Source organism: Gopherus evgoodei, chromosome 2 (genome assembly GCF_007399415.2).
Source record: "Gopherus evgoodei ecotype Sinaloan lineage chromosome 2, rGopEvg1_v1.p, whole genome shotgun sequence".
NCBI classification, from domain to species: domain Eukaryota; kingdom Metazoa; phylum Chordata; order Testudines; family Testudinidae; genus Gopherus; species Gopherus evgoodei.
In genome coordinates, this window is record NC_044323.1 from 7,895,186 (window position 1) to 7,914,830 (window position 19,645).

General features: G+C 48.1%; 1 long non-coding RNA gene across 1 annotated transcript in view; it reads left to right on the forward strand.

Moving 5' to 3' along the window:
* LOC115644826 overlaps positions 1 to 19,645 on the forward strand; it is a 246,708-nt gene that overhangs the window by 29,652 nt on the left and 197,411 nt on the right. Inside the window, exon 2 of the long non-coding RNA XR_003998596.1 lies at positions 17,394 to 17,399. This is a non-coding gene — a long non-coding RNA (uncharacterized LOC115644826). The remainder of the gene's footprint in view (positions 1 to 17,393; positions 17,400 to 19,645) is intronic.

Consider the following 19,645-nt stretch of genomic DNA (forward strand, 5'->3'; position numbering starts at 1 on the left):
TCCCCACCTGAACCCCTGCACCAAAGTAAGTGCTCCACACCCCAATCTCCTGCCCCAGCTCTGACCCCCCTCCTGCATCCTAACTCCTATCCAGACCCTGCAGCTCAACCCCCAGCCCTCGCCTACACCCTATCTTCCTCCCAGAGCCTGCACCCCCAACCTTGAGCCCCCTCCCACACCCTTAGTCCTGGACAGACCCTGCACCCCAATATTTTTTAACATTTTTTTAAATAAAGCACTCTTATCCAAAGCGCTTTACAATAGTTAGCTAATGGTACAAACAATATTTGGAAAGATCATTAAGTGGTCCGCTGAGACCCTCAGAGATTTTCAAGTGGTCTGTGGAAAAATGTTAGACTACAAAAACAATCAAGGTACCTCACTTTATTTTCATTTACTTCCTATTACTTATAGGAGGAAGATGAAGAAAAAAGGAATGAAAACACAGGGGTGGGGGGAGAGATAAGAAAGAATGTTCTTTCTCTTGGCTGGGTCTCAAGGAAGGCCCCCCCAAATGAAGCTGAGCACAGGGCCCCACTAACTCTAAATCCGCCACTGCACTAGAGAAATAAATTGCATCATGGAATGGGCCACACAAGTACCCTGAAAGAACCTGCTTCCATGCAGAAAACCCCCCACCTATGACCTTACACCCCTAGTTGTCACCTATTACCCCACACTGTAAACTATATGGGGTATCATTAAACAGTTACAATACATACTCAATAGGGACCACATCCTGAAAGAATCCCAAATCCTTTCTTCTGGCCTTCAAACAACCTCCCATTCTCACCAAGTTCATCATCACAAGCAAGCTTCCCATAGACCAGAACCCACAACTCCAAGCTGCACCAGACACTTCCATAACAACAGATGCAAAACCTGCAGACATACCGCCACCGTTACGATGATCAGCACTCCCTACAATATACCATTCAAGAGCCATGAGTCCTACACGTACCTAATGTACCTTAGTGGTTCTCAAACTAGGGCCACCGCTTGTTCAGGCAAAGCCCTTGGCAAGCCGGTCCAGATTGTTTACCTTCTGCGTCTGCAGGTTCAGCTGCTCGCAGTTCCCAGTGGCCGCGGTTCATCATTCTCGGCCAATGGGAGCTGCAGGAAGTGGTGGCCCTCGCTGCTTTCTGCAGCTCCCATTGGCTGAGAATGGTGAACCGCGACCACTGGGAGCTGCGAACGGCCAAACCTGCAGACACAGCAGGTAAACAAACCGGCCCAGCCCACCAGGGGCTTTCCCTGAACAAGCGGCGGCCCTAGTTTGAAAACCACGAGTGTACCTCATCTAGTGCACTAAATGCCCCAGCTAGGTAGATGAAACTGGACAATCACTGCGCTCTCAAATGAACTCATGCAGAAAAATAATAAAAAGAAAAAAACACCCCGTCACCTGTGAGCAAACCCTTTTCACAAAACGATCGCTCCATATCTGACCTCTCAGTCCCTGTCCACAAAGGGAACCTGCACAACACCTTCAAAAGAGGAGCTTAAATTCATAACTTTCCTAGACACTAAAAATCATGGTCTTCAGAAAGACATTGAATTTATGGCTTATTACCACAATATGTAACTCCCCCCCATCCCACGCTTTTTTTGGTTCTATGACTGCAGGGGTCTTTGAATGCTCTCTTAGAATATGTGTTAACTACTTATGCTAAGCAATATGTTCCACCTTATTTTCACACTCTGAGGGTGTGTCTACTCAGCACCTAGACACCTGTGGCTGGCCTGTGCCAGTTGACTTAGGTTCACGCAGCTTGGGCTGCGAGGCTGTTTCATTGCTGTGTAGACTTCCAGGCTTGGTTCTCTTAGGGTCCCAGAGCTTAGGCTCTAGCCTGAGTTCAGAAGTCTACACAGCAGTGACACAGACCCACAGCCCAAGCCCCATGAGCCCAAGGCAGGTGGCTCGGGCCAGCCGCTGGTGCCTAGTTGCTGTGTAGATATACCCAGAGTACCTTTCCCAGACTTTACTGTAACTGGAGGTTCTTCGAGATGTCGGTCCCTATCTGTATTCCACCACCCACCCTCCCTCTCTGCTTCGGATCCTGTTGAATTGTGGTAAGAGGGAAATGGAGAGGGGTGTGTTGGTTAGAAAAAGGGATTTCTTGGCTCCCAATCCTCAGGCAGTGAACAATGAAGGCTTCCACATGACAGCAAAAAAGCCCTGTCCTAAATTGCTACATAAGCAGATGAGGCTAGGTCACATAGGTGGATGTACTTAGATTTTGAACCCTGTAACCCTCACGGGCTGGTGCCTGTTTGCATGTGGGTTTTTTTTACTACCAGTTAAAGAGATATTTAAGCAAATGCATATTAGTTATGTAAATGACAGTAAGGGGGATGAAGCTCACGAGGGGCTATGAAGTGCCCTGGTGTATGGGAAAGAGCTAATTCTGAGGAACAAACTATCTGAATACTTTTTATGACAGTCTCATATTTGCATAGATAGCCAAGTGCAGAGGGTTGAATACAGGCTTATTGACTTTTCAAGCCGTTTCAACCAGAGCAGGGGGTGATAACATCATGCGGAACTGCCAGCTCTGTGTTTAATGACTAATCCCTAATGTTATCTAGTGGTATGAAACAGATAAAAAGTCTTTTTTTAGCAGCCAGATATGAGAATTTGTTTGAGGCACACTATTAACAGGATCTGAGGCGCAAACTAGTTAAACTTGGGTGCCTAAACTTAGATCACGTAGGCTCCAAATTTGAAGTGTCCGCTTATTTTGGGTGACTCAGTGTTTGGTTCATAGACTTTAAAGCCACAAGGGACCATTGTGATCATCTAGTCTGACCCCCTGTATCCCTCAGGCCAAAGAATCCCCTCCACTGATTCCTGGATGAAGCCCAACTTCAGAGCACTATGGCCTGTGTTTTTCAGAGGTGCTGAATATCTTTTGTTCCCTCCATCTTGCCCCTAACTTTTCAAGAGCTGCCTCCTGCTGGACAACTGAAGATTGAGACTCCCACAAGCAAGTCATGACTTTTAAAAATGTTAATTCTGCTCCACATCCATATCCAAGGCACATGAATAAGTAGGTGGATTTTCAGAGGTGTTAGGCCCCAGCAACTCTCCTTTAGTTTATTCACCTAAATATGAATGTTGATGTCTGACTTCAGGACCCATTTTGAAAGTGCCATTTTTAACCTCCATACCTCAATTTCCCTTGCTACAAAGCCCTTTGCCCCTTTCACAATTGCCTCTCATTCTCAGGGTTGCAGCTACAGCTGTGTGGTCTAGGATAGTTCAGCTTAGCAGGATCCTGTGTAGAGCAGCCCGCATGGAACTTGGAGGGAGGAGCACACATTCCAGAAGGGAAGAATTTGGAGGAGGCACCGGGAGGTCAGTCTGTGTGCACATGGCTTGAGTGTTTGCTGCAGCACCCAGTGTAAATAGTTCTCTTAACAAAGACCCAGTTTAGTTTTACAAGCATGGTGGCCGTTCATGTTATTACCCACCAGTCGGTATATGAAACAGTGTGCAAATCTCTTGTTTTCCCAGGGAGGTTGCACCCTCCGAGTTTTGCCTTGTGGGAGTAGGGGAGCCCACAGCTGCTGGCTGAATGTGCTGGGAGTGAAAGAGGAAAGAAACATGCCACTGTCTACAGAAGAAGCCAGCTCTTGTCAGCCCTCCTAGCCCACCCACTCAGGGGTAGAGTGGTACTGCAATAGATTTGGTGCAGCTTTTCAGATGCAGTGAACACTTCCACCAGCAGGTGGCTCTCTTCCCAGTAAAGTCAAAGGGGCGTTTACTAAGAGCCTGCTGTGTATTCTGTTGATCAAAGTTCAGAGGATGCCCTGTGTACTGGTTACTTCCATACCCGCATGGAGGGGACACGTGCTTCCTGGGTAGTAGTGTCCCTACCTGCCCCCCTCCTCAGCTTCTCTGGACCCTGCATGTTGTCATCTACTAAGGACATGGCGAATCTGCAGGAAAGTGACTGCAGCCTGTGGAGCGCCCCAGTGTCAGTCAGAGGCAGCTGGATACTGCAGTGATGGGCATGGTATAAAAACCTAGCTCAATTAAAGAGCAGGGGGTGGGACAGGTCCTGTCAGTGCAGCTCCTTTGGAGCCAGAAAGCTGGAGGGACAGGGGAGGAGTTTAACTCCAGTAAATCCCCTCAGTTATCAGGGGTCCCTGAACAACCTGCTTCTTTCACAGGGGGCAAAGCTCAATCCTCTCGCTTCAGAGTGGGAAGAAACTCCACAATGGGCAACCTCACTGATTGACCTGATGCAACACACTTTTCTCTGCATCGGGCCCCAGTATGGGCCAAGAGACAGGATCTCAGGACTCGGGCCCAGTACAATGAACTGCCCTTAATGGGAGTGGTTTCTCCTGGATGCAGTGATCATGACCCCTTTTTAAACCTTATGATTTCTCTCTCAGAGCTGGTCTGTCTCCTGAGATGAACAAGACCAGGTTTTTAAGTTCCACGGGGGCAGATCCTGAGCAGGTGCAAATCTGCATTGATTTCAAGGATTCCAGCTGAGATCTGGCCCTGGGTGCGTGTTCTTCCTATTGCAGTTCCCCAGTCACAGCCTGGAGAACAATCACATATGGCTATTTCTGCGGCTGGCTATTGTTCTGCTGAGCCTCATGCTGTTTGCTGGAGCTCTGATGCCCTCTGTAGTGAATTACATAACGTAGGATCTGTTGTGTAGGGAATATGATTTGATGCAAGCAGCAGGTGGGGACTCAAGTACACATTCATCCATTATTATTGCATGGGGGCTTTTTTCTTTCTATTCCCATTATCTGTTTAATCCCCTACACAAGATTTCTCTGGTTATATTTCACAATGATTTTTTTTCGCTGGCCCTTAGGTAATTTGTTATTCATGTCACAGCAGTGGCTCCCGAGTGCGGTTGGTATAACTATAATTATCAGCTGAACACCAATTTCCAAATTGCAGTGCCAGTAGGGAGCTGGCTAGAAGTTTACCGTTAGAAAGCTGCAGTCACCTTCAGACTATGTTGCGTATCATTGTTGAGGGCCCACTGACTTATTTTGATGGCGGGCTACTGGCGCTCCATCTGGCTGATGACGATGCCATAAAATGGCTGGGCACATTGAGCATACGCTGATGACTAGAAAGCTCCTGGAAAGAGCTGAGGACAGATTTTCCCCTTTCTTATGCCAGTGTAAATCAGGAGTAACTCTGCCGAAGACAATAGAATAACACTGGTGTGGAACCATTGTAAGTGGAGAATCTAGCCTGTTGACTTCAGTGAAACTACTGTACTTAAGAATTACATCAAGTTCATGGTTATCCATCAAAACTAGGGATAGCAAATCAGTTCAGATGCCCCCTCCATCACTCTGGAACCTTGGCTCAGATCTAGAAATGAACATTCTTGAAGGCTTGGAGACATTCATTTAGATTCCCTCTTTTCCCCTCTCCCCAACAACCTTTCTGAGCCTTACTGGGATCAAAATGCTGTCAGAGGGAAAGGCTGGCAGTCTCACAGGAATGGCTTTTCGTTATAAGAGTTCTAGCCCTGCTTTAAAGATAGCATCTTTTGATGAACTTTTCTGGACGCTTCTTGGAGACAAACCCCAGAACTGAACCTTTGGAGCCTGACCCGTTGCTAGGCAGAAGCCACTCGTCAAAGAGAATGCAATAGAGGTACAACTTGCAAATGTTCTGTGGATTAACATTTAGGACTGGCTGGTTTAAATCGAGTGTCAGATGTCAAATCAATGCTTTTGGGGCCCGATCCAAGGCCAAGTGAAGTCAGTAGAAGGACTCAGCTTGGAATCAGGCCCGTAATGAGGAAGAATCTACAAGTAAACACTTTTATGTATTTATTTAGTTTAGTTTAAACACCAAAGTGGGTTTAAGTACAAGTAACAATCATCCTACTGCTCTTATTTAGCCTGCAGTTACCCATTTACATGACCTACCAAATAGCAACAGTGACCATAAAGGATATGTTTCCACTGTAATAGAAGACCTGCAGCCGGGCTAGGGCTGGCCCAGGTCAGCTGATACAAGCTTGCAGGGATCAGGCTGCGGGATATAAAATAGCAGTGTAGGCATTCGAGTTGGGGCTGGGACTGGAGCCAAGGCTCTGAGGCCCCGTGGGGGCCCTGCCCGAGCTCAAATGTCCATACTGCTCTTTTTAGCCCAATCACCCCAGCTCCGTGTGCCTGAGTCAGCTGACCTGGGTTCTGAGACTCATGCAGAAGGATTTTTATTGCAGTGAAGATGTACCTAAAGCGTCATGCAGTGGCTCTTTTGCTTATGCATGCAACATAGCTTCCAGTGGGCACTGAGTGGATTTCTGTCTGTTTGCAATTGATGAGAAAAGAGAGAGGAGAAAAGCCGAGGAAGAGACATTAAAATAGAGAGAGGGAGAAGAGAGAAAGGTGGATAATGAGAAGCAAGTAAATTCTGCAGGTCAGACTTTGTCTTCCCGACAGTGTTAGCGTGTGTGAACTTGTCCCGTGTTAGCCAAGCTGGAGTGAGAGCGCTCACCCTGCAATCCCCTTCGGCAGTGCAATGTTCCTATAAGCCGCTGCATCCCCATGCCTTCCCTAGCTCCAGCATCATCAGCGCCTCTCCCAACAGGCCAGCGAGCAGGAGTTTAAAGCATCTCTGAGCACAGGAATTGGCTAGGGGGGCAATGTTCCCTCTAATTTTCCCATCCATGCGTGGAACACATTTTGTTATGGGCACCAATATGGAGGTGATGAGTGGCGGGAGTGGGGCCAACGGGTTTAGAGTGTTGGAGGGGGGCTCTGGGCTGAGGGCCAAGGGATTCAATGTGTGGGAGGGGGCTCAGGGCTGGGGCAGAGGGTTGAGGTGCATGGGGAATGAGGGTTCTGGCTGGGGGTGCAGGCTCTGGGGTGGGGAGGAGGATGAGGGGTTTGGGGGTGTGGGAGGGGGCTCAGGACTGGGGCAGAGGGTTGGGGTTGGGGGGTGAGGGCTTTGGCTGGGGTTGTGGGCTCTGGGATGGGGTTGAGGGCTTTGGAGTGTGGGAGGGGACGAGGGCTGGTACAGAGGGTTGAAGTGCCAGGGGTGAAGGCTCCAGCTGGGGATGTAGGCTCTGGGGTGGGGCTGGGGATGAGGAGTTTGGGGTGCAGGCTGCCCCAGGGCTGTGGTGGAGAGAGAGGACTCCTCCCAGCCCTCTCTCACCACAGCAACACAGGGCTGCAGGACAGTGCTTCTCCCCACTGCAGCAGGGCCAGAGCCGGGACCAGGGCCAGGGCCAGGGGTGAGGTGTCTCTCCAGAGCAGGCCCCTGTGGCTGTGTGCCTGCCCGGACCTTGATAGTCTGCTGCGTAGCCGCACAGCTTAGAGGGAACTTAAGTGAGGGGCAACACTCAAGTTTTCCCTCGAGCTAACACTGCAGTGAAGATGAGTCCTAAAACCATCCTAAACCCAGTGGGAACCATAGAATATCATGCTCTTCTGTGGAAGAGGCAGGTTGGCTAGCTGATGGGTAAGCCCAGAAGGCACGTCCCCTTGCCTCGCAGCTAGAGGGCAGTTCTTGTCCCTTGGCATTACACTGAACATGTGTCCTTGTCTACACTTAGCTTAGAAGGGCCGGGGGAAGTCGTCCGAAGTGCTTTCTGTTAGTGGCCCTTTATTGCCATTGGGTTCCCTTCCTGATACCACCAGCTGGCAGAGATTTTAAGAACATGGAAAAATAACCAGAAGTAGCTTTTCTGTAGATTACAATGTTGCAAATATAAAGTCTGCTATGCAAGCATGCCCCCTTGTAGGATGGCACGCCATTGCTGTCCCTGCCTTACTTTCCCTTCAGATTATTGCAAATAATCCACCTGCCATCAAAACACTTTAAAAAAACAATATTTCCACCTCTCTTGGGATCTAATTTATTCAACATTGTCCAGCTCTCAAAAGAGACCCCCTTTTTACCCAGCACTAGGTTCAGAGCCCCACAATCTTGGTTCCTGGGACTGGGTCATACAAGTCCTGGCGTCCCCAGCCTGAAAACTCACCCCTTTAGTCCAAGGTTTCCACAGCCCGCCTCCTGGGACAGATTCCTCATCCATAAAAATTGATATGTCCATTGATTTCAGTGGAATCGAGAGAAATGTCAGGCCCTGGGTATTTATAACGTGGGAGCTATTTCTCTCCCACTCTGAGATAGTATTGCTCATAAATCTTTCAGTTTTGTCTTTCTGTTGTATCCATGATGCAAAATCACAGGGAATTTGTCAAAGACAAAAGCTCAGTGGGCCGGATTGTATACTTTAGTTGGGAATTCCCCGTCAAAAGTGGCCTGGAAGTGAGCATATATTCAGGAGTATAATCTAATGCGTCAACCAAATTGTAGTGTTTCCTGTTTCTAGCTGATCAAACCTCACTCTCAGTTCAATTTCCAAGTCCTCTTCACAACAATAAAACCTCAGCATGTTTATTGGAATGTAAACGTTCTGAATACACCATAAACCACATACACACTGCATATGCAGCCTTATAATATTGAAGGAATACTTCCTCCTCGAGGAGCCCTGGACAAATATCATGCCAGCAACAAAATGTGGAGGAAGGGAGACAAAACATATTTCTCTTTCCTTTCTGAGAATCGTCATATCAGTTATTTATTTTAATAGATCTGGAACATGAAATAGTGCCTGTCCGGGGCTTTACTATTTTTGACACATATTAAAAATAAAAGCCAGCTAATACAGATAAAAGCAAATACCAGTGTGGGATATGCACCCGATCACAGGGTATAAAGATTAATTTTCACAGCTGGAAAAGCTACTTCAAAGCTACACTTTCTCGCTTCCCATGAAATTTCATAGTGTTATATTATTTCTTTATTTTGCAGTAATGCCTGTCAACCACAGGCTAGGCTCAGGGCCCCATGGTGTTAGGTGCTGCAGAGAGAGAAATAACATTGACAGTTTTGCCCCAGAAAGTTCCTGGTCTACACAATCCAGCAAAGCACTTAAGCATGGGCTTAACTTTAAGCAAGTGAGTTGCCCCATTGAAATCAAATTATAGTTAAACATGGGCTAAGTGTCTTGCTGGATCATGCCTCAGATGCATAAAACACACATATGGGGGTCTGGGCATAGGGGGACGGGGCAGGGGAACAGTAGAGACAGAATACAAAATGTTATTAGAATAACATAATTGTCCTTTAAGAAAAAGAAGCAACTGGAATATTTTACTATTCACATCCATCTAACGTCATGTAATATTATTACCCAAAGTCAGCTGTGAGGGGAACAAAATGCCGTCCACTGGGCTAGTTGTTCTTGCTTCTTATTATCTAGCAAGGGCCGGCTCGAGGCACCAGCTGATCAAGCTTGTGCTTGGGGCTGCAGATTCTACGGGGCGGCATTCCGCCCAATCCTAGGGCGGCACGGCCGCCCTTTTTTTTCCTTTTTTTTTGTTCTCCACTCTGGCCACCCTGTAGGGAAGGTGGTGTGGATGGGGGGAGCGCCCTACTGGGAGCAGGCTGCACGGTCCATCTGCCCCAACTGGTGCCAGGTCTGCAGGAAGCACGGCAGCCTGCGTCCTTCCCTCCCCACTGACCGGGGAGGCGTGGAGCCCTCCCAGCAGGCGGTGCGACGGAATGGGCTGAGTGGTGAGCACGCTGACTGAAGGAAGCCGTGGATGCCCCCCTTCTCTCTCTCCCTCCAGCTCCCTCCCCCTCCCCCCTGCTAGCCGGGGTGTGCACCCCATTGCCCAAGGGACGTCTGCAGCACAGGAAGTCCTGTTAGCTGAAAGTTTGAACCCTGGCTCCGGCTGCCCTGCAGGTGTTTTTTGTTTGTTTGGGGCAGTGAAAAAGCCAGAGCCGGCCCTGTATCTAGCTCACTGGACATTTACCTGTGAAGTCCTTTTGTATTGTGGAATGAGGCATGCTCAGTCCATGATAGTAGATGGCCAGGGTATTTACACACTGCTGCTCACATTGGGCTGGAGAGTAGCAGAGTGAACAGGGCCCTTCATCTCTAAGGGAAAGGACAGAGTCCCTGGATCTAGTCACAGATCAGTTTCCTGCAATGCGGCGTCTCTCCTTCCTGCTCTTTGCCTTATGAGCACATTTGTTTGATTGTTTCTCCTCCTCAGAGTTGTCTTCAGGGCTCCAAACGACGTTCAGTACTGAAGGAGCTCCCCAATGAACTACAGTGCAATCTCAGATGCATACTGCATGCAGCACCCGTCTCCACAAGGAGATTGCAGAATTAGAGGGGGTTCGGAGAAGAATGACATGAATGATCAAGGGCCCGGAAGAGGGACTGAAAAGATTGGGATTGTTTACCTTAGACAGACAAATAAAATAAAGAATGGTCTAGAGAGGCGAGATCAGGAGTTTCTGTTCTCCCTGTCTCATAACACAGGAACAAGGGGGACGTTCCATGGAATTTAATGGTGGGAAATTCAAAACCAGTAAAAGGAAACACGTAGTCACAGATTATGCTGTATAGGGCAGGGACCATCTTTTTGTTCTCTGTTTGTACAGTGCCAAGACAGGGATCAGATGAACAGGAGAAGATCCCCATCCCCATACTACAGCCGAGGAGGTTACAGATCTCACTCCAGATCTCGAGCCTATTCACCTCGTCGTTATTAAAACATGAAGCTTAGAGCAATTTCTAACTACAGCCCTGGAGCTGGGATCACAGATATGTGGACAATATTTTTATTGTCTACTCTAGTTAAAAAGTGAGCAGAGCCTAGTGAATAGGGGACTTTTACCCCAGTCACTGATTCGTGACTGGGGCTGTTAGGCACTACACTAATATTTAGACTGTGGAATTCATTGCCACAGGAAATCATTGAGGCCAAGAACTTGGAAGGTTAAAATGGGGATGGGACCTTTATATGGATATTGTATCAGGGGAGCAGCCCCTCATTGCCAGCAGTCACTCAGGCAGCATCCTGCCTCTGTATCCCCCTCTTCAGGATCCCTTAAGAACTGCACAGTCCACAATATTTAAAATATTCCCCCTTTTAGGGTCCAGTTTATTCAGGCCTCAGGTGAACACACTAGCCCTCCAGGCTCCAACACTCGTTCAGTGCGTCTCTCTCTCCTCCTTAGATAGGGAGTCCCCAGCTCTTCTTCCCAGAGCTGCGGCCTAATCCAATCATTACTGGCAGGCTTTACCTGGCTGGGGCTCAGCCTTCAGGCTCCGACTCCCTTCTCTCAGGGTCTTTTCTCACTCCCTGCAGTCTCTGACAGTTTCCTGAGCCTGCCTCTCTTTGCAGCTTCCTGCTGATCTTCATAGACAAATCATGTGATCTCTCTGAGGTGTAATTAGGGACAAGCCACCCTCTTATAGATACCAAAAATTCCCAAATTATCGTAATTAATTACAACACATTTTGGAAGGGATCATAAGCCTGGTGCTTCAGGGCTTAAGCCAATCTCTAAGTATTAAAGATCAGGAAGCAATTTAACAGATTATTTGCATCTGTCCATTGCAGGATTCTTACTCCTTTCTCTGTGACATCTGGGTCTGTCCACTGTCAGAGACAGGCTATCAAACTCAACGGACCATGCATCTGACCCAGTGGCAATTCCTGTGTTTCCATTTTTCTACAGGGAGATAAAACGCTGACCTGAAAGAGAGAGGAAAATGCCGAGCCACATCTCAGCTAGAGAAAAAGTCAAGCATCCTCATCATAACTAATGTGATTTTCCATTTCATTGGCATAGCTTTTTCATGAACATTAAACTGAAACTAGAAGGAGGTTGGAACATTCATTGAGGATGTGTCTCTCTTAAATTTGTATGTTATGTTTTGAATTAGAATTGATTTAGCTCTAATAAGGTTTGATCCTTTTGTTTATCTCATCCACACAGCTGCGCTGATCAAACTTGAAGGCCCATGAGGGTTTCATTTGCAGATGATTTCGCCTGATGCTAGTTATTCTTGACATCATTTAGTTTGATTGAGTTTATTGCCCTTGATGTGATTACACTCAGGGTATGTGTAGCAGCAATAAGGTGAGTGTGGAGGGACAGTTCAGTGGTTTGAGCATTGGCCTGCTCAACCCACACTTGTAAATTCAATCCTTGAGGGGGCCATTTAGGGGTCTGAGGCAAAAATCTGTCTGGGGCTTGGTCCTCCTTTGAGTAGGGGGCTGGACTGAATGATCTCCCAAGGTCCCTTCCAGCTCTGACATTCTATGCTAATCCCACCACTGTTGAATACTGCAAGCTTTGCCTTGTGCGAACTCCCTGTTCAGCCTGAAAGCCATCTAAGTGCATTGTGTTTATTAGTTTGCAACCAAGCCAAAGAAATGCAGAAAAAGGACAATATCATTGATGGGTCCATTGTATTAACCTATAACATCTCAAATACAAACAGGTGTCTTATGGGGCATGGCCTCACAGGTTCCACAGGACACAGCCCATCCCAACTCCATGGGCCAAATTCTACTCATACAACGCAGAGTAACGCTACTGAACTCAGTGGATTTACTACAGATTTACACCCATTTAAATTGGAGCAGAATTTATTTCCAATTATCTAACTCTAGCAAATCTAATTTCCCACTTTTGAGGATCACTATCACCATCTTATATTTTAAGAAATCATATTAATTCTGGAAAGACAAAGACACTTTGTATTTAATGTTCTTGCTATTTGCATCCATTCTGATGTTTCCTTGATGACATTTTCCTCTTTTCTATTGTTCAGATTGTTTACAGGGTTTTCAGAATTAAGAGTACAGACTCTTCATTGAATGTACCAGTCTCCTGTGTGGCACAGAGGGAGACAAGCAGCACATGCTAAGCCAACGTTTCTCAAATGCTGTGGCTGAATGCAACCATCAGGGGTGTTTCGTGTAGCTGCAAAAGCCTCCTGGGCGGTGATGAGGGGCAAAGCATCAGCCCCTCAGACCCCCTTCTTGTTACTTGTGGATGCGCTGCCCCGCACCACCTCTGGAGAGAGCTGGGGCACAACGCTGCAGGAACAAGGTGAGCTCTTGACCCACATTGGGGGCAGGAGGATTGGGCGGCAGGCTCCATTGGTGGGACTTCAGGAGCCTGGCCGTGCGGGGCAGTGGATACTGACCCCCGCCCCCTCCGGCTCTGGCCACATGGTCCTGGCCTTCAACTGCTGGGTTTCAGCCTCCGGCCCCTGTCATAAACAGATAGCTAAGGGTTAATGTTCTTTTACCTGTAAAGGGTTAACAAAGGGAACCAAACACCTGACCAGAGGACCAATGAGGAAATAAGACTTTTTCAAATCTGGGTGGAGGGAAGTTTGTATGTGAGTTCTTTGTTCTTTGTCTTGTGTCTGTACCCTCTCGGCTATGAGAGTGAATTTTCTGTCTCCTGGCTTTCTAATCTTCTGTTTCCAAGTTGTAAGTACAAAGATAGGAAGACCATAGGTTTATATTGTTTTCTTTTGTATTTACATGTGTATAGTTGCTGGAATGTGTTAAATTGTATTCTTTTTGAATAAGGCTGTTTATTCATTTTTCTTTTAAGCAATTGACCCTGTATTTGTCACCTTAATACAGAGAGACCATTTTTTTGTCCTTTTCTTTCTTTTTATATAAAGCTTTCTTTTTAAGACCTGTTGGAGTTTTACTTTAGTGGGGACTCCAGGGAATTGAGTCTGCAGCTCACCAGGGAATTGGTGGGAGGAAGAAGTCAGGGGGAAAATCTCTTTGTGTTAGATTTACTAAGCCTGACTTTGCATACCCTCTGGGTGAAGGGGGGGCGGATTAGACCTCTCGGTACTTCTGTTTCCAGGACTGGAAATAGGGAGGGTGGAGTCCCTCTGTTTAGATTAACGGAGCTTGCTTCTGTATATCTCTCCAGGAACCCAGGGAGGGAACACCTGGAGGGGGGAAGGGAAATGGTTTATTCCCCTTTGTTGTGAGACTCAACGAATCTGAGTCTGGGGGTTCCCAGGGAAGGTTGTTGGGGGGACCAGAGTGCCCCAAAACACTCTATTTTTTGGGTGGTGGCAGCTTTACCAGGTCCAAGCTGGTAACTAAGCTTGGAGGTTTTCATGCTAACACCCATATTTTGGACGCTAAGGTCCAAATCTGGGAAAAATGTTATGACACCCCCGATTCCAGCAGTGTGGAAGCAGGCGCTGGCCCCAGGCTCCAGTCCCGAGCTCTGGCTGCACAGTGATAGGCATAGGCACCTTCTCTGTGGGTGCTCTGGGGCTGGAGCACGCATAGGGCAAAAAATGGAGGGTGCTTAGAACCCAGTGGCAGCCCCCCATCAATGCCTCTCCCTTCTCCCAGCACCTCCTGCCCACCAGTGGGCTCTGCTGATTAGCACCTACCTCTCCCTCCCAGAGCCTGCCACCTGCCACAGATCAGCTGTTTCACGGCATCAGAAGGTGCTGGGCGGGGGTGCAGGGCAAGGAACAAGGGTGCAGTGCGCTGAGGGGAAGGGGCAGGAGTGGGCGAGAAGAGGCAGGGTGGAAAGAGGCAGGGTGGGGTGGAGCAGGGGTGGGAAGAAACAGGGTGGGGGTGTGGCCTTGAGGGAAGGAGTGGAATGGGGGCAGAGCCTGGATGGAGTTGGGGGAGAACTGCCCCCTGGCAGATTAGAAACGCTGAGCCTATAGTGGCTGGTCCTGGCCCCAGGAGCCAATGTCCCCCAGCCCCAGCTGCACGGCAGCAGGCACCAATCCACAGCTCATTTCCCAGGCTCTGGCCACGTGGTGGTGGGAGCTAGCTACAGGTGCTGACCCCTAGCCCTTGCCATGCAGCAGCGAGATCTGGCTCCAGGCACGCAGCGGCGGGCACTGACTCCTGGCTTCACCCATGCAGCCCCAAGCTCCAGCACCCAGCTGGCTCTGGCATGTGGTGACAGGCACTGGCCCCAGGTGCTGACCCACAGCTCTGGCTGCCTGGCAGCGGGCTCCTATCCCTGACTCCGGCCACGTGTTTGCTGTCCCCAGCTCTAGGCTCTGACCACAGGCACCGAGCCCTGGCCCTGGCTGCATGGCAGGTTCTGACCACGTGACTGTGGGACTCATCACCCATCCCCATTGCCCCTGGCCCCTGCTGCCACCTCCCACAGCTCCGCATCCATCCCCCACATTGCCTCAGCCCCCCGCTGCCTCTCCCGGCCTCGCATCCATCCCACTATCGCCTCTGACCCCATGCTGCCTCCCCCTTCAGCTCCTCCACCTCCATCCAGGGCATAAGGGGTCCTGGGGCTTGCTGAGAAAAGTGATATTAACAAAGATGCAAGTATCACTTTTCACAGCAGACTTACTAAGGATCTGTGAAAAGTGATATTGTATGTTTGTTAAATCACTTTTCATAGCTTCCCAGGTAGCTACTGTGATATTAACAAACATATAAATATCACTCCCAAAGGGGGAGGCCGCATACTTTTTATTACTGAGTCAGCCAAAAAAACCTACAAATATAAATTACACTGATTGGATGTGTATCTGTGCATATTTAGTTGTTTTTCCTAAAGTTAATTAAGTATTTTAGGACAAAGTGTCAGTGCGGCCACCAGTGGGAGTTGGTGGTCATACTCTGAGCCCACCGAAAAACGTGTTGAGAGAATCCCTGCAATGAGCAGTGGGTTATAACTGCACGGCCTATTGACTATTAAAAATGATTAATATGTGCTTTGTGCTTCTATTGCCTCTTGCATCTTAGGAGCTCACATCACTTTACAAACATCAGTGAAGTTAGCTTCACAATGATGCTGTGAAGTAAGTACGATCAATCACAGTTTTATGGATGGAGGAAATGAGGCATAGGGAATTTAAGCCAAAATGGTCCTTAAATGTGATTCTACTTATCCAGCCCACTGGTATTCTCCATGAGCTGCTTTTTGTTGCGTAGAACACCTGCCCACATTGTATCTTTCAGTTCTGAATTAAAATTGGTTTGATTACTTTATTTATTGTTTTTGCATCAAACTGGAAGAATCTGATGGTTTTATTTGTAGATGGTTTTGCCTGATGCTCCCATAGAGCATTTAGTTTGATTGTATTCATTTATTTTGAAATTGCTACATTTGTACTAGATATAACAGGGAAAATAACAAAGCTAATTATATATACATGAGCGGTGGGTATCATAGGCTGGAGGAGGCTGTGGCTCCTCAAAGAGCCAGGCATGGCCCTGCTCGTGCTCTACCACAAGGTTCCCCCCTCCTGCTTCCTGCTCTGCATGGCTGAAGTCCAGTTTCACTGTGGGGTGGCCCTGGCTCGGGCCGTGCTGCTTGCCGTCCCGGTGCTCTGGGGCTGGGAGGCTATAGCCTGGGGTGGGGCTCGCGGCTTCAGTGTGTGTGGGAGTATTGAGGGGGTGTGACCTTGGGTGCAATGCATAGTTCTGGGGGTAGCTTCCCTGAGCTGGCGGTTGATGCACCACCCGTGTGTGTATATCTAGAGAGAAGGAGAAGCAAACGGAGGATGTTTGCCTGGGAGTTCACCTGGGAGGAGTTGCCACAGAGTCTTTTGCCTTTCTGGCTTCTGTGAGCAGTAAATATAACATCTGGTGAGGCTCTTAGAAGGAAGACAACATGGACAGTGAGCGATCAGCTGTTGTGACCTGCACAGGATGTGCCATGCTTGTCTTTCTCTCAGAGAAAATGAATAGATGTCAGCGTTTGGTACAGCAGGCACAACATGTTGAAGAATCAGAAAAGGCAGTGCAGAATGGGGAAGAAAATTGGCAGCATGTGACCTGCTGAAGAAGGAAGAGGAGAACCCATGTACCCCCAATGAGGATAGAGGTAAGAAACTGTTTTCAGGCTCTCTGCACAGGTACTAAAGTGAAGAATGGTTTGGAAGAGTCATCTGAGGCAAGGGATCAAAAGGAGACCCCATTGACCAGAAGGCATGGGATGAATTTTCCTAGGGATGAGGGTTCCATGACCACCACTACCAAGAGGAAGAGATGGGTGCTGGTGGTCAGGGACTCCTCCCTAAGGGAACAGATTCATCCATCAGCTGTCCAGACGGGGAAACTCGAGAAATGTGCTGATTGCTTGGAGCTAGAATTCAGGATGTGATGGAATGTCTGCTGAGACTGACCAAGCCCTCGGGCCACTACTCTTTCCTACTTCTCCATGTGGACATCAATGATATTGCCAAGAATGACCTTGAGCAGGTCACTGCAGACTGTGTGGCTCCGGGATGAAGGATAAAGGAGTTTGAGTCACAAGTCGTGTTCTCCTCCCTGTTGCGGGAAAAGGCCCATCGAATTGTGGAGGTAAAGGTGTGGTTGCGAAGGTGGTGCCGGAGAGAGGGCTTTGGATTCTTTGACCATGGGATGTTGTTCCAGGAAGAGATGGGATCCACCTAACGAAGACAGAGAAGAGCATCTTCGCAGGCAGGCTTGCTAACTTAGTCAGGAGGGCTTTAAAATAGGTTCACCAGGGGATGGAGATCTAAGCTATGAAGTAAGTGGGGAAGTGGGATACCAGGAGGAAACACAAGGAGGAGGTGTAAAAGGGGAGGCCTCCTGATTCATACTGAGAAAGTAGGGCAATTCGCTAATTATGTTCGGTACCTGTACATGAATGCAACAAGCCTGGGAAACCATCAGGAAGAATTGCAAGTCCTGACACAGTCAAGGAACTATGATGTGATTGGAATAACAGAGACTTGGTTGGCTAACTCGTGTGACTGGAACACTGTCCTGGATGGGTATAAACTGTTCAGGAGGGACTGGCAGGAGAGGAGTTGCACGGTATGTAAGAGAGCAGTATAACTGCTCAGAGCTCCAGTGTGAAACTGGAGAAAAGCCTGTTGAGTCTTTGGGTTAAGTTGAGAGGCGAGAGCAACAAGGGTGATGTTGTGGTGGGCGTCTGCTATAGACCACTAGACCAGGAGGATGAGGTAAGTGAGGCTTTCTTCGGACAACTAACATCAGTTTCCAGATCACAGGCCCTGGTTCTAATGGGGACTTCAATCACCCTGGCATCTGCTGGGAGAGCAATACAGCAGTGCACAGATAATCCAGGAAGTTTTTAGAGAGTGTTCGGGACAACTTCCTGGGGCAAGTGCTAGAGGAACCAACCAGGGGCCATGGTCCTCTTGACCTGCTGCTCACAAACATGGAATAATTGGTAGGGGAAGTAGAAGTGGATGGCAACCTGGGCAGCAGTGACCATGAGATGGTCGAGTTCAGGATCCTGACAAAAGGAAGAAAGGAGAGTAGCAAAATATGGACCCTGGACTTCAGAAAAGCAGACTTTGACTCTCTCAGGGAACTGATGGGGAGGATCCCCTGGGAGGCTAATATGAGGGGAAAGGAGTCCAGGAGAGCTGGCTGTATTTTAAAGAAACCTTATTGAGGGCACAGGAATGAACCATCTGTGAAGAAAGAATAGCAAATATGGCAGGTGACCAGCTTGGCTTAACAGATAAATCTTTGAGCTTAAACACAAAAAGGAAGCATACAAGAAGTGGAAACTTGGACAGATGACTGGGGAGGAGTATAAAAATATTGCTCAAGCATGTAGGGATGTAATCAGGAAGGCCAAAGGACAATTGGAGTTGCAGCTATCAAGAGACGTGAAGGATAACAAGAAGGGTTTCTACAAGTATGTTAGCAACAAGAATGAGGTCAGGGAAAGCGTGGGACCCTTACTGAATGGGGCAGGCAACCTAGTGACAGATGATGTGGAAAAAGCTGAAGTACTCAATGCTTTTTTTGCCTTAGTTTTCACAGAGAAGGTCAGCTCTCAAACTGCTGCATTGGGCAGCGCAGCATGGGGAGGAGGTGAGGAGCCCTCAGTGGTGAAAGAACAGGTTAAGGACTATTTAGAAAAGTTAGACATCCACAAGTCCATGGGTCCAGAAGTAATCCATCCAAGGGTGCTGAGAGAGTTGGCTGATCTGATTGCAGAGCCATTGGCCATTATCTTTGAAAACTCTTGACGATCAGGGAGGTCCAGGACAATTGGAAAATGTCAAATATAGTGCCCATCTTTAAAAGAGGGAAGAAGGAGAATCCAGGACACTACAGACCAGAAGCACTTTCAGGAAAGGAAGGTGATCAGGAGCAGGCAGCATGGATTCACCAAGGGCAAGTCATGCCTGACCAACCTGATTGTCTTCTATGATGAGATAACTGGCTCTGTGGATATGGGGAAAGCAGTGGATATGATATACCTAGACTTTAGCAAAACTTTTGATATGGTCTCCCACAGTATTCTTGCCAGCAAATTAAAGAAGTATGGATTATGTGAATGGACTATAAGGTGGATAGAAAGCTGGCTAGATTGTCGGGATCAACGGGTAGTGATTGATGGCTTGTTGTCTAGTTGGCAGCTGGTATCAAGTGGGGTACCCCAGGGGTAAGTCCTGGGCTGGTTTTGTTCAACATCTTCATTAATGATCTGGATAATGGGATGGATTGCACCCTCACCACGTTCGTGGATGACACTAAGCTGGGGGGGAAAGATAGATAAGATGGAGGGTAGGGATAGGGTCCAGAGAGACCTAAATTGGAGGACTGGGCCAACAGAAATCTGATGAGGTTCAACAAGGACAAGTGCAGAGTCCTGCACTTAGGACAGAAAACTCCCGTGCACTGCTACAGGCTGGGGACTAACTGGCTAAGTGGCAGTTCTGCAGAAAAGGACCTGGGAATTACAGTGGACAGGAAGCTGGCTAATGGTATAATGGGCTGCATTAGTAGGAGCATTTCCAGCAGATCAAGGAAAGTGATTATTTCCCTCTAT